The following is a 14714-nucleotide window of genomic DNA, read 5'->3' as shown; positions in this document are numbered from 1 at the left end:
AGCGAATTTGTGGGCCAAGTCATGCAAAAAGTTTGTGCAGGTCTTGGTATAAAACAGAAGTTCCATGCGGCAAACCATCCACAGTCAGCAGGTCTAGTGGAGTGCTATAATGGCACCCTAAAACTCAAACTTGCTAAAGTACAGGCCAGTACAGGCCTTAGTTGGCCCGATGCACTACCTTTGGCTCTTCTATCCACCAGAACGGCTGTACATTCTCGTTTGGGACTTAGCCCTTATGAGATAATTTTCGGACGCCCAGCTAATATATGGGGAGTCCCTCGCCCTAAGAAGTATTCAGACTTGCCATACCCAATGTTGATTGATTATTTGCACGACCTTACAACTAAATTGCGTGTTCTCCATCAACAAGTTCAGAGCGCTTTGCCAGAGGCCTCCACAGACTCAGGTCATTCCATCCAACCAGGTGACTGGGCTTGTGTGAGGAATTTCCAAAGGACGAAGAACTTGGAGCCTCGCTGGAGAGAACCCTGTCAGGTTCTCCTAGCCACTCGTACAGCAGTGAAGGTTGAAGGAAAGAAGGACTGGATCCACGGCGTGCATTGCAAGAAGGTTCCTTTGCCTCTGCCCTTTGATCAGTGGGTCCGTAAGGGTATAAGTGACTCTGAGAGTGAGAAGGTTCTCCGATTCATACCTTTTAGTGATGCACACTTGAATGGAACATTGTCGGAAAAAGAAAGCGACAACATTCTCCAAGAAGCTGTACCACTACATTTTCGTCTGAATGCCACAAATCCACGAACATTGTTTCAGGATCAGACTGTACCTGATAAGGCTCATTACGATTTGGGACCCAGACTGAAGAAGAACACTTGAGATTCTCTCTTCTATGTAGTTTCTATCCCGGTTGCAGGGTCACGGTAGGAGTCTTGGTTGTGACCTGAGTAGTGGCAATAGGCCTGCAGGACTTGCAGTGTCATAGGACGGCAGACAATCGTGACCAAGTGATTAAGGAAGATTGCCGTGAGCATCCATTTAGAAGATGGAAACTACATTAGGCGAAAGAGAGAGAAAGAACAAAATGAAAAACAATCATTGTAGAATAATATACAGTTGTTGTGGTATAACTTTATGTGTTTTTATATTATTGTGTATTTTATTGGCGTGTATAGGATGGATTGTTTACGCTATGCAGCAAAAAGTTGTCCCTTCTTCTATCTCTGTGCCTTCTTATTCTACTATCTCTCCACATCTTTTTCTTATATCCACTCCTCTCAGAATACGCCGCCACTAGTGCCATCTCAGGGCACGTATTTCATCTGTCACGATAGAGCCTATACGTGGTTGCCGACTGGTTTTTCTGGAACTTGCTATATAGCTTTTCTTCTTCCCCCTACATACACTGCTTCTTCAAATATTCATAAAAACAGATATGGCAGAGGAATTATTGATTCCAAAGACACAGCAGGTCAAGAGGGAGGAGACTTCCTTAAAGGATTTCTTCCTTTTTGGGGTCCTATGGCAAACAGCAGGAATATGAGACAACTGGTTCGTGTTGTAGAGACTACCATAGACATCACTGTAGGAGCTTTGAGTAATATTACAGCGGAACTACAAGCGGATCGTCTTATGACTTTACAGAACCGAGTTGCCTTAGATGTTATTCTTGCAGATCGTGGTGGAGTCTGTAAATTGATCAAATCGAGTTGCTGTATTTATATACCTGATGACGCTCCGACAGTATACCATGCCATCTCTAAATTACATATAATCTCTGAGTCGATTCATCAGGACGAAGGAGATTGGTCGTTATTGGGATGGTTTTGGGGACTACTGTCCAAATGGGGTTGGAAAGTACTAACATTCCTTGGCATGGTTTTAGCCATCGTTTTCTCTTGTTGTCTTTGTATGCACTGTGGTCCCGCCATCTGCGACCTTTGTGCTACTATGTACATCCCAAAACCTAAGACACAAAGAACAGAGAATATTAGAATGATGTTACAGCAACAGCTCGATGACTTCATGGCCATCGACATCGACTCAGATTAACATGAGTCTGTGTATCTTGCCTGAGTTCTGGCAAAAGGAGGGTCTGAGGAAATTCGATTTTCAATCACGATCGCATTGAGCCGCCATTTTGTGCTCCACCGCCATTTTGTGTTGCCCTCACTCAGGCAGCACGACAAACAAAGTCTTTTCTGCTTTTTCCTGTAATATTGTGTCAAAATAGCCTTGTGCCTCTGTTTACAAAGCTGGTGTTAGAAGACTGGCCGAGTACCCTAATCCCTGTCTGGTTCTTCTAATCCCTGTCTTAACTATCTGTTGGTTCACACTATTCTCTTCTGACTTTATCTCATCTTCTGGCCTTCGCTGTCCTCCGCTCGTATTCTCTCATTTCACAACTGTCCTCCAAAACACACGAACGTATCTCGCCACCTGCAAGCCAGTTACAGACATGTTAATACCTTAAACTGTGGGAGGGATGGCAAACAACGTTGGAGGAGAGGCTTCTTCGAGTTACTCGATATCTTTGTTTTTCAACCTTTTCTATTGGACATGATTTGTCTATAACCTTGCCTTATTGGTCCTCTATGTATGTTTTAGGTGTGTTCTTAGTTAATGTATATGTCACCAATGTACTATATAAGATTGTGCGCCACGGAGTGAAGTGGCAGTCTCCCGAGAACATACCGTGTGTACTTCTAGTACAACTGTACTAGCTGCAGCTAATAAAATCTGACCTTTTACGCCGACAGAGTGTCCCTGTGTCTCTGTTAGCTGAAGCAGGAGAACCTAGGAGATTAAGGCGTACCCTGCACCGCCAGGCCCAATTGGTTCTGGTTGTTCAACATTGCACAGACACAATCATACGTGTGCAAATCAGTGTATAGAAAACCTTACATCAGACAGGACTACAAGGTTTAGTGTAGGAGTGACATTTCATCGATACTGGTAGGCAATATAGTTTGAGTCCTTATTCTGGAAAAGCACAAATTCAAAATGTAAAACATACCACCATTGTTACGCCCCCACCCCAAGTCAGCGTCTGGGGCGGTGGCACCGATCGCACAGGCCCTATAGCCAGCCCTGATTATGTATACTTTTATATGTGTGCTTATTTAACAAGTGATGTGTCCATGGGAACACTGCAAGCTGTGCTGAAAACTCTCCGTTCAGAAGTCCTAAAATGTGTGGGAGATCAGAAATTCGACTGAGGAATTAATGGTTAAGGATATTGGGGAACAGATGGCAACAGTTTACAAGGATCTTTACCCATGCGGGGATTTTATGAAGATTTACCAGACGGAAGTAAAGCTGGTGTTGAGGTGAATTCTGACCTATAGAAAGAGGAAGACAGCCCTAAAGAAGTTGTAGGGAACTCCCTAGTCAGCGAAAAATGTGCTGGCTGGGCAAACAAAAGAAAATAAAGAATATGGAAGAGAAGACTTGTACATGTTATTATATTGAAAATGTAATAGTATTAAATATGTGCTCAGGGTTTTGTTTACCCTACTAGTGGTGCTGCAGTGATCGCGAAAGCGGAATTACTCCCTGAAAAATGAAGCAAGAATGATAATTTCTCTAAAGTATGCCTACTCTATCCAGTGTTGTAGTTAATAGTAAATCATGTACTGTGGAGGAGGTTTACTCGAGACAGATATGTACCAAAAATAAGACTCACCTGTAGGGACAAAGATGCTAGCCATAATGATTATCCCAGCCAAGGAAAGGCTGCATGCCTGGGCGGCGCGTCGACCAATAAAACTCATTGTAAGTACAGAGATGGCCTTACAAGGGATGTCAACAGATCCAAAGGTGACTTGGACTAGATAAATGCTGATTCCAAAGCTTTGAAGGTCAGTGGCCAGACCATAATAGGCGAAGGTGGTGGAGAACCTGGGATGGAAAAGCACACAGATGGTCACATGACCTGGATGCCCCATGATTTCCACTACAGACATTCCTGTGGACACAGTAGGGCAGTCATGAAAAGAGGATAGAGACAGTCATCATGAGTCCAGGGCACAATTTTGAATGAAATTAAGTTTGTAAAGCCTTGTAACTACTATATATGTATATATATATATATATATATTTATATATATATATGAAGTTGAGGTATATCAGTTTTCTGATGCTGCTTTCTCTTATATCATTGTTTATATATTTTTTTGTCACTGAATAATATCTTTGCACCATTTTGCACTTAGCACTTTTCACCTTCACGCTGTCAGTTTTATGCATTTTTCGAGTAACACCCACTAAAATGTTTTACATTGGTGTAGTTTAATTGAAATGCATTTTAGCATCGGTATGCTGCTCATCTATAGGAAGTATTTGCACTGATATTATTGTGTTACATTTATTTTCATTTGGGGGATCGTTGGGGACTCCCTCGACATGGCTAGGTGCTTGAGAGCTGTCTAAACAGCCCCTTTACATGTTTTTGCACTTTGTTTTTCAACCCCCTGTCAGAGTGCGAGAGAGAAAATGGCGGCCGCCGCTTCCTGGTTTCGACCGATTCGAATGTTTACTAAGATCTAACGGCCAATCAGAATTGCGCTCGCGCACGTCACCGTACGCGTACGGTAAGCGCACCGTAAGCGCACCGTAAGCTGGCTCAGATATATATATTGATTTAAAGGCTATTTTCTCAGAATCTACTGAAGAGATTTACACCAAACCTACAAAAGCCACTTCCTTGACCTGTAGACTACCTCTCTGCCAAATTTCAAGGAACTCTGTTCAGCCGTTCGGGCTGTAGCTGTGTCTAAAGGTCCTATGGAAAAATGCATGGGAAAAACGCGTTTTGGGACCCCCCTTTTATCTCAGCCCCCGCTTGAGCAATCCCCCCGAGACATTCAGGATAGGAGCGGAGCATAGCGCCCCACCTATTTTGAAAATTTCGCGAGGATTCGTAGACCGGCGCCAAAGTTATTCCAAATAGAATGTTGCGGATTTCCTATGGAAACGTGGTCCTAACTATAACTATCTACTGGCGACCGCCAGTAGATAATATATATATATATATATATATATATATATATATATATATATATATATATTACCTACTGGCGGTCACCAGTAGGTAGTTATAGTTAGGACCTATTATCCATAGGAAATCCGCAACATTCTTTTTGGAATAACTTTGGCGCCGGTTGATGAATCTTTGCGAACTTTTACGAACTGGTGGGGCGCTCCAGTCCGCTCCTATCCTGAAAGTCTCGGGGTGAGTCATCAAGCGGGGGCTGAGAAAAAAGAGGGGTCCCAAAACGTGTTTTCCCCATGCATTTTTCCATAGGAACCTTTAATCGCAGCTACAGCTCGAACTGCTGAACGGAATTACACCAAATTTGGCAAAGAGGTAGCCCTTGGTTCAGAGTCATGCCTTTTGGTTAAATGGTGTAAATCCGTTCAGTAGTTCCTGAGAAAATCAAAAGTAAAATCACATATATATCTGGGCGGAGCCTAACCACACATCTCATCGTGAGATCTGATTGGCTGTCAGCACTTCATCCAAGAAGTGTTGGAAGCCATCTTGGGACCAATATACATGATAGCACCTCATTAAAAAGCATTGCAGTTAATAGAAGGTTTTAAGACTTTAGTTACATTATAAATCATTTGTTGATGGTACATACTCATTTTAGGAATTGTGGTGTGTTCTAAGGTGATTTTACCATGTGAAAAAGCCTTCTGCTGGGATATCATGAATCATGTTTGAGAGAACTATTTTCTCATGCTTTTCCCACTGAGGTTTGGAAGGTGATCTATAAGCTAAACTGAGAGCATAGTTTCTGTAAATTCACATTATCTTTCTCAGTCATGTGAGAATGAAGTCTGACATTCTCAGTAAAACATGTACATCCAACAAAAGCAGAGACTGTCAGTTGATTCCTTTGTGTTCTACTGCAGCTTCCCAAAGTGTTCCAAAGAACAACGAGAGCGCTAACAGTCCTACTTATGACAAACGTATTGCACACCTGAAGCCATCTTGATTGGAATAAAGTGGTAACTCTTAAAACATTTCATTTAAAAAGGAACAAAATGAGGGGGTTCATTTTGCCATAGAAAGTATGAATGTTGCTGCAGAAAGAAAAATTAGGGCACATTTTGAGTGACTTCCCAAATCCTCTTCTATTTCATTAAAAAATTCTGACATGCAGACTGAAACATGCACTTTCAATACCAGCAGCAGACTTCCCTGGTGAGCAGTAGCTTTACTACAGTGATCTAATGAGCAACTAGAGTGCTAACATTCAGAATCTATGGCAAATGTGTGACATATCGGAATACCTTCTTGATGGAATCAAAGTAAAAAACTGAAAGCATTTCCTACTGAGGAGACTGCAGTAAATGAGGAAATTAGGAGACTTCATAACAAATAAGTCTCCCAAGATGGTCACCAGAAACAAAAGAGCCCAAATGTAGCACAAATTTCACCCAGATGTAGCCCAATTATAGCCCAATGACAGAATGTCCCAGAGTGTTCTAAAGAACAACTAGAGCGCTAACAGTTTTACTTATGACAAAAGTATGCACACCTGAAGCCATCTTGATTGGAATAAAGTGGTAACACTTAAAACATTTAATTTAAAAAGGAACACAATGAGGGTGTTTATTATGCCATAGAAATTATGATTAGTGCTGAAGAAAGAAAAATTAGGGCACATTTTGAGTGACTTCTCAAATCCTCTTCTATTTCATTAAAAATTCTGACATGCAGACTGAAACATGCACTTTTAATACCAGCAGCAGACTTCCGTGGTGAGCAGTAGCTTTACTACAGTGATCTAATGAGCAACTAGAGTGCTAACATTCAGAATCTATGGCAAATGTGTGACATATCGGAATACCTTCTTGATGGAATCAAAGTAAAAAACTGAAAGCATTTGCTACTGAGGAGACTGCAGTAAATGAGGAAATTAGGAAACTTCATAACAAATAAATCTCCCAAGATGGCCACCAGAGACAAAAGAGCCCAAATGCAGCACAAATATCACCCAGATGTAGCCCACATGTAGCCCAATGACAGAAGTGTGGAAAACAATTTTTATTTTTTGTAGTTTTGCAGTTTTATATAGTGCAGACTTGTCAGGTATTGGAGTGCTTTACATGAACATTGGTTACATCACACAAGAACAAATTCATTTTGGTTGTAGACATGGGGAGATTAAGTGATTTTACCAGAATCACAGAATGTCGATCTGAAGCAGAAACTCCAACCTGGTTCCCCATTTGCAAAGTTTGCAGCTCTGGAAGTGACACCACATCCTCTCCCCTAAGTGCAACATTTAATCAAGTAGTCAACTGGATAAAAAAACATAAAGATAACAAATAATGTAAAAGTGCTTTGTCACTATTTGAAAACTCAGAGAACATGTCCTCATTTTAGTTTTTTAGAGCACTAACCATAATTTTGATGCAAATAAGACCCTCTCATATATGTAATTTCTAAAGGAAATGCTCTAGGTATTACAGTTTTGATTACATCAAGGTGACGTCAGGCGTTCCACACTTTTGTAATAAATATAGAATGTTAGCAATCTAGTTGTTCATTAGGATACTGCTGAGAGGCAGAGGCCAGGGGCACGGACTCTGAAAATTGAAGGCAGGTAGGAGGGTGCAGAGGCAACAATTTGACCACACTGGGCATGCAGGCAGGGCAGTGGCAGCACAACAGACTATGGAGGGCAGTGGAAAGGGGGGCAGGGGCAACAAACCAACAATACAGGACTGGCAAGAGAGGCTGTGGCAATATAATAGACCATTGTGGGCAGAAGGAAGAGGCAGTGGTAGTACAACCATACATGCCAACAGACCCGATTCAGCCAGGAAACGTCCAATGTTTTTCAGCTAAAATGGGCTTTATTTGATCTGTCTCCTGTCTACAATCTCCTCTTTTTCAATGTAACTCAAAGGGGAAAATCAATACCCCAGTTTTTTTCAAAATCTCCCTCCTATCAAGTTCAAAATATTCGCAAGTATGGTACATTGGATCATGGAAGGCAGGAGGAATTGGGGTAGGGACATGGACTTGGATAACAGAGGACAGGAGGGACATGAAGAGGTGCCCCAAACTGACCCTACAGGGCAGGCATCAGGGTTTGCAGCAGTACAATACACCACACAGGGCATGCGGGATGGGAGTGCAGCACAACAATCCATACAAAGCAATAGGGAGGGGACAGAACCATGCACATGGATAACAGAGAACAGAGGGGAAAGAGGCAATGGTAGCTAGCTGACCATAATAGACAGACAGGAGAGAAAGCTGCAACATAACAGACCATAAAGGGCAGGAGGGACGGATCAGGGGAATTACAATGGAATAGACAAGCCAGGAGGGAGGGAATGGGGGTCTGCACATGGAAACAGAGGGCTGGGGGCAAGGGGGCAGGGCAGGAGCAGCAAGATGACCATGGAGGTCAGGCAGAATGGGCACTAGAAGCAAGACACACCATGGAGAGCAACAGTGAGACTATGATGGCATACACATACCATGGAGGGAAGGTGGGAGGGGGTCAAGGGCAACTAGCTGACCACACAGGGAAGGTGGGAGGGGCTGTGGCAGCACAGAAGACCATGCATGGCAAGCGGGAGGGTTAGTGGCAGCGCAATGGCTATGATGGGCAAGAAGGAGGGTGCAGGGGCATGCGCAAAGGACCATGGAGGATAGAAGGGAGGGTCAGGACCTGGGCACAGACAAGAGAGTTCAGGGGAAGGGGCATCACAACAGACCACGTGGGGCAAGCAGGAGAAGCAGTTGCAGCACAACAGACCAGGGAGAGCAGAAGGGTGTGGCAGCAAAATGGACCATGGAGGACAGGAGGAAGTGGTTAGGGGCATGGATTGTGGACAGGCAGGGTGAAGGTGCCAGGGACAGGTTACAGTCATCTGACAATGCTAGGCAGGTGAGAGGGGAGTGGCAGCTCAACAGAACACTCGGAGTAGATAGGAGTGGCAGGTCCATGGAACATGGTGGGCAAAAAGGATGGAGAAGGGGCTTGCTCAAAGACATCGGAGGACAGGGGGAAGGAGAATAGGGGCAGCAAGCTAAGCACAGAGGCTAAGCAGGAGGTCAATGATGGGGCATAGAATTTGGCAATGGAGGGCAGGAGGAGTGGACTGGTATATCATGCTAAATGGAGGGCAGTGGCAGCACATCAAACCATGCATGGCAGGAGGGAGGAGGCTAGTCCATGGATTCAGACAACAGAGGATAGGGAGGCGGTGAATGGGGCAGCAAGCTAACTGTTCAGAGAATGCGGGAAGGCCAGTGGCAGAACAACGGCCATACAGGGCTGTACTAAGGAAACAGGGACATGGACTTGGACAATGGATGGCTAGGAGTAGGGAAGGCAGGAGCAGCAAGCTTGGCTGGGGGCAGCACAATGCCAGGCCCTGCTTCCAACCCCCTACCATCCATTGTGATATGCATCTTACTTAACGTTAAAAAAAACCTAGAAATTTGCTGAAAAAAACAAAGATTACAGGGATGGTATAGTTAGACTCAGATTTCACTCATACACTACCAGTGAAATTCAGCAGTTATAGTTACCTGAGCTAACTATAACTTACGCCCCCGCAATGTACTGCTAATGACCTCAGACATTACATCATTCATGACATGGTCAGGTACATCACTCATGACATCACTCATGACATCTCTAATGAGCTGCGAATGGAATGGAACTATAATCGCTAGAACTTTATTTAGGGATAGTGTGTATATATTAACACCCCTTTTTTCCTTTTCTTTCGTGTAAGAATCATTATAATACGCAACGTGCCCAGATTAATATGGCCGATAGCCTTTCACTTTAAAGTAATGTGTAGTCCATTGTTTATGTTGATGTTTGCAATTCTAAGTATGTTTATTATGAATAAGTCACGTTGACGAACAGACAGGTATGGCGGTCACGGGGCAAGATATGTTGAAATGACATTGTGTGCATATTAACACTTGTTTTCTTTTCTTTATTGTATCAATTCCTGAATTTTCACATCGTGACCAGGCCAATATGGCCGCCAGCTTTTTGGATTTAAGTAATGCACTGCTGATTTCGTCACATATTACATCACTCATGACATGGTCAGTGAGATCACTGATGACATCACTGATGACACCTCAAATGATATCACTGATGACATCATCTACGTGATCATCTGATGCACCTCCTCACACCCTAAAATACAGACTACCATTCTCGAAACCATAGACACACCAATACTAGTACAGCTACAATATTCTGTGCACTGTGCATGCAGACCTCTAATTAGCTACATAGCTTTGATACAGTCTTTTAAATACTCAGTTAGTACCTATGCATTCTAGGAATCCTTCTGTGTGTCCCATGCACTTCTCCATTCAACTATCCAGCACTATCTACGTATCCTATCACTCTGCCAATACCTAAGCACTAATACATTTAGCATGCACTCTCTTTGCAGCACTGAAATTACTCCAGTTATTAGTCATATACTTAAGGAATGGCCTAGCCACTAACACAAGTGCAGGTACAATATTTTGTACACTATGCATGCAGACCTCTAACCAACTACATACTATTGATACGCTCTTCTAAATACCCAGTTAGTACCTATGCAGTCTAGGAATCCATCTGACTGTCCCATGCACTTCTCCATTCACCCATCCAGTACTATCTGCGTATCCTATCACTCCACCAATACCTAAGCACTTATAAATTCAGCACACACTTTATTTGCAACACTGAAATTACTCCAGTTATTAGTCGTATACTTAAGGAATAGCGTAGTCAAAAAGTTCAGGTACAATATTTTGTACACTATGCATGCACACCTCTAACCGGCTACAAACTATTGATACGCTCTTCTAAATACCCAGTTGGTACCTATGCAGTGTAGGAATCCTCCCGTCTGTCCCAGGCATTTCTCCAATCACCCATCCAGCACTATCTACTTATCCTATTACTCCACCAATACCTAAGCACTTATAAATTCACTATACACTCTGTTTGTTATACTGTAATTATTCTAGTTACTAGTCATGAACTTATGGAATGGCCTAGCTACTAACACAAGTACATCTATAATATTTTTTGCACTATCCAACCTCTAACTAGTAGCTACATACTATTGATACACTCTTCTAAATACCCAGTTAGTACTCATGCATTGTAGAAATTGTCCAGTCTGTCCCATGCACTTCTTTAATCACTTACCTACCACTATCTACTTATCCTATCACTCCACCAATACGTAAGCACTTATAAATTAAGTGTTCACTCTGTTTGCAGCACTGTCATCATTCCAGTTACCAGTGGTATTCTGATAAAATGACCTAGGCACCAAGACAAGTACACATAAAATAGTCTGCGCATAATCCCTACAAATCTCTAAGCTGATACATACTATTGGTCTACTCCATTAAATACTGAAGTAGTACCTAAGGGTGGGTGGAATTTGCGGAATCGCGTTACGCAAATCTCCGCGAAACGGTAAAAAATCTCCGCGAACATGCAGAAATTCCGCGAACACGCGGAATTGCTTGTTCGCGATACTTTTTTCCTGTTCACGATCGCTGCTTGCGTGCTCGGGGTGAAATATCTCGCGAACACGCATATTGAGAACGCGAACAAGCAAAAAATTTCGCGAAGTTGCGGAACGCAGATTTTTGGGCAATTTTGCATTCTACGCGGAACGCGAAATTACCCAAATTCCGCAAATTCCGCGAACGGAACGGAATTTACCGCCCAGGCCTAGTAGTACCCATGCAGCGTAGGATACCTCCTGTCAGTCTGATGCAATTCTTCAATCACCCATCCAGCACTATGTTCTTATTGTATCAGTCTGCTAATACCTAAGCACTTATGGGGCAGATTTATAAGCACCCTGCGCCACCAGTACTTCACTTTTTGTAACACAGTGATGGCGCCAGGCACTCCTTCATATTTACAAGGAGAGGAAAAGCCACCCTGCATGGTTTTTCCTCTCCTTGTATATACGACCCCTTCATACACAGAACTTTGCGTTGAAGGAGCGTCCCATAGGTGTTGCGGTGGGTGTTCCCACGCAACATCCATAGAACAAGATACATCTCCAGATTTATGAGAAATCGTAAATCTGGAGATGTGTGTGAATGCTGCACCATCCTAGAGTTGGTGTAGCAAGGCGCAACAAGGAGAATTGTTTTCATTTCTCCTAATCTTTTCCTCTTTCAATGCATGCTGCATTCCACAGCATACATTGAAAGAGGAAAATGCCTTTACTGATTGTTTTTGTGCAGGAAGGTGTCCCTTCCTGCACAAAAACAATCTCCACACGACACAGACATCCTTGCACCATGGTGCAAGGGTGCATGTGTCACCGCATGGCTGCAGTTTGTGCAGCAGTGCAGAGAGCAGCACAGAGTTGCAACATATTCATGTACATATGTCACATCACTGTGCTTCGGAAGTGCCACAGTGCAGTGCAGCTAAAGAGCTTGCTGTGTCACGCTGCAGCACTTCCTCATAAATCTTCACCTATGAATTCACCATACACTACTAATGCATTTTTTCAGTCAATCATGCTATATACATATATTCAACCAAACTTTCACACATTACCTTGCAATTATAGTTCTTTCTTTAACCAGATAAGGTAGTTCTGATAAGAACTTTTTTTTTCTTTTGTATTTTTTTGAACAATTTTGTATTTTGTTAGTTTTTTAAAAAAAATGAACAAAAAAAGAACGAATTAAACAGGAATCATTTGGAATTACTTATCATTCCAATAACAAAAAAAAACCAAAATTAACAACGATGGTTGCGTTGCGCAGCACAAACTTCATCCACCGACTGCTCACCGAAGCATATAAGTTTCTTACACTTCACGCAGTGTTCCTCGAGAAAGGCGAATTCTGGCCTAATGTCCATTGCAGGTGTTCCTGAGGACGCTCCAGATGTACTTGCCACAGCAGGTGAGGGGTTCAAAGCAGCTCGCCTCATTTCCTCCCGAACAAGATTGAGAGGATGTGTGGCCGGAGATGCTTGTACATAGAAGCAGTGCCACAAGGGTATTTTTTTCACTGCCTCTGGACAGGACTTGGTCACAAATTTTGCACGTCACCTTTCTCGCATTTACTTTCTTCTCTCCAGGTTGAAAAGTGAAGAATTTCCAAACTACAGATTCCGGCCTCTGTGGACGTGGTGCCTCCTGCAAGAATTCTTCTTCAGAAGATACTTCCTCCTGCTGCTGCTGCTGTCCAGATGCCATTTTGTTTGATATTTTTTGAAAAACACCCAAAAAAACAAGCAAAAAGGGTTCTTGTAGGAAAAGAGATGTCTCTCTAAAGATGCTCCAACAAGAATGATTAAAATGGGTGGGGTCCTTCAATAGTTACAGTGGGAAATGTTATGAACCAATGTAATCTTTTGTTTTGAGGTCACATGGGATCCCCGCACTCTGCGCTCACGAAGCACGCACCCGACGCGACTTCGCAAAAATATATTTAAAAATAATATAAGTTTATTATAGGTAAAGATATATTATTTTTATGAATATCTTAGATAGTCTCTTGCCGTAATATGTATATTAAACACACATACATTTAATTTTAGAACATAAAAAAATTTTGCGGGAGTCGCGCACCCAGCGCACCACAGCACGTATATGATGTCACGCGGGACCCGCCACCATGCATCGAATACCGTAATGCGCATGTGTCGCGAATGCGGGGAAGCAGGAGTCACTGACTGGTCGCATTCCAATCGCGCACATCACGTAATATTAAATGTATATGATGTAACTGAAAAACATGCAGCCGTCGCACACCATATGCGGATCCTTCATGACGTTTCTAAAATGGCAGCTAGAATCCACGCACCCACCGTGATGTGTACGTTTTGGGTGCGCGACTCCAAAAAGAAATTGGGAAAAAAAATTGACAAAACAAAATAATATTAATATATTAAAATAAAAAAAATAAAAACAAAATTAAACAATATTTCAGTTTTCATTTTTTGTGTGCAATTTTCATAAAAATATATAATGTTATTTAATGAATCAAATATTTATAATTAAACAGTTAAAAAACTGTAGAAAATCAGTGCAAAAAATAGGTATAACTACTATTACACTTAAAAATTAGCATTTAAAAAACCTGTGAAATTCACAGTAAAAACCATAGGTTTCAGGGGTGTTATAGTTAGCTGGACATTTCACTCATACAAAACCATAGAAATTCCTCCGTTATAGTTAGTTCTGCTAACTATAACTGGCGCGCCCACAATGTACTGCTGATGATGTCACATATTACATCATTCATGACATGGTCAGTGACATCACTGATGACATCACTGATGATATCTCAAATGACATCACTGATGACATCATCCATGTGACAATCTGGTACACCTCATGATACACTAGTATAACCTTTCATCACTCACTGCAAAATACAGAGTACCATATTTGAAACCATTGACACACCAATACCAGTTACTATGTACCCACTCACTGATTCCTAAGTATACACACACAACTACCCATTCAACAACAGATTCACTTATACATCCAGTCACTAATTAATAGAACACTATCAATTTGATAACTCCCTCTCCTTTCTTCCCCATACCAAAGCGGTCGCAGGAATGTGTTTTGGTTTAATTAAAACCCTAAAAAAATTCTTTAGGTTTCTTCCTTTGCCTGCTAGAAAGTCTGTAGCAGTGGCCCTGATACTCTCTCGTATTGACTATTGTAATGGGCTACTGGCTGGAGTTAATAGGTCA

At 42.2% G+C, this 14714-nt stretch overlaps 1 pseudogene across 1 annotated transcript in view; it reads right to left on the bottom strand.

Moving 5' to 3' along the window:
- LOC146798600 (solute carrier family 22 member 6-A-like) overlaps positions 1-14714 on the bottom strand; it is a 540325-nt pseudogene that overhangs the window by 123886 nt on the left and 401725 nt on the right. The window contains exon 7 of the transcript XR_014969190.1: positions 3641-3855. The product of XR_014969190.1 is annotated as a solute carrier family 22 member 6-A-like (transcript). The remainder of the gene's footprint in view (positions 1-3640; positions 3856-14714) is intronic.

The sequence above is a fragment of the Triturus cristatus genome, chromosome 9 (assembly GCF_964204655.1).
Source record: "Triturus cristatus chromosome 9, aTriCri1.1, whole genome shotgun sequence".
Taxonomy (NCBI): Eukaryota; Metazoa; Chordata; class Amphibia; order Caudata; family Salamandridae; genus Triturus; species Triturus cristatus.
This window is presented reverse-complemented; position numbering and strand designations above follow the sequence as displayed.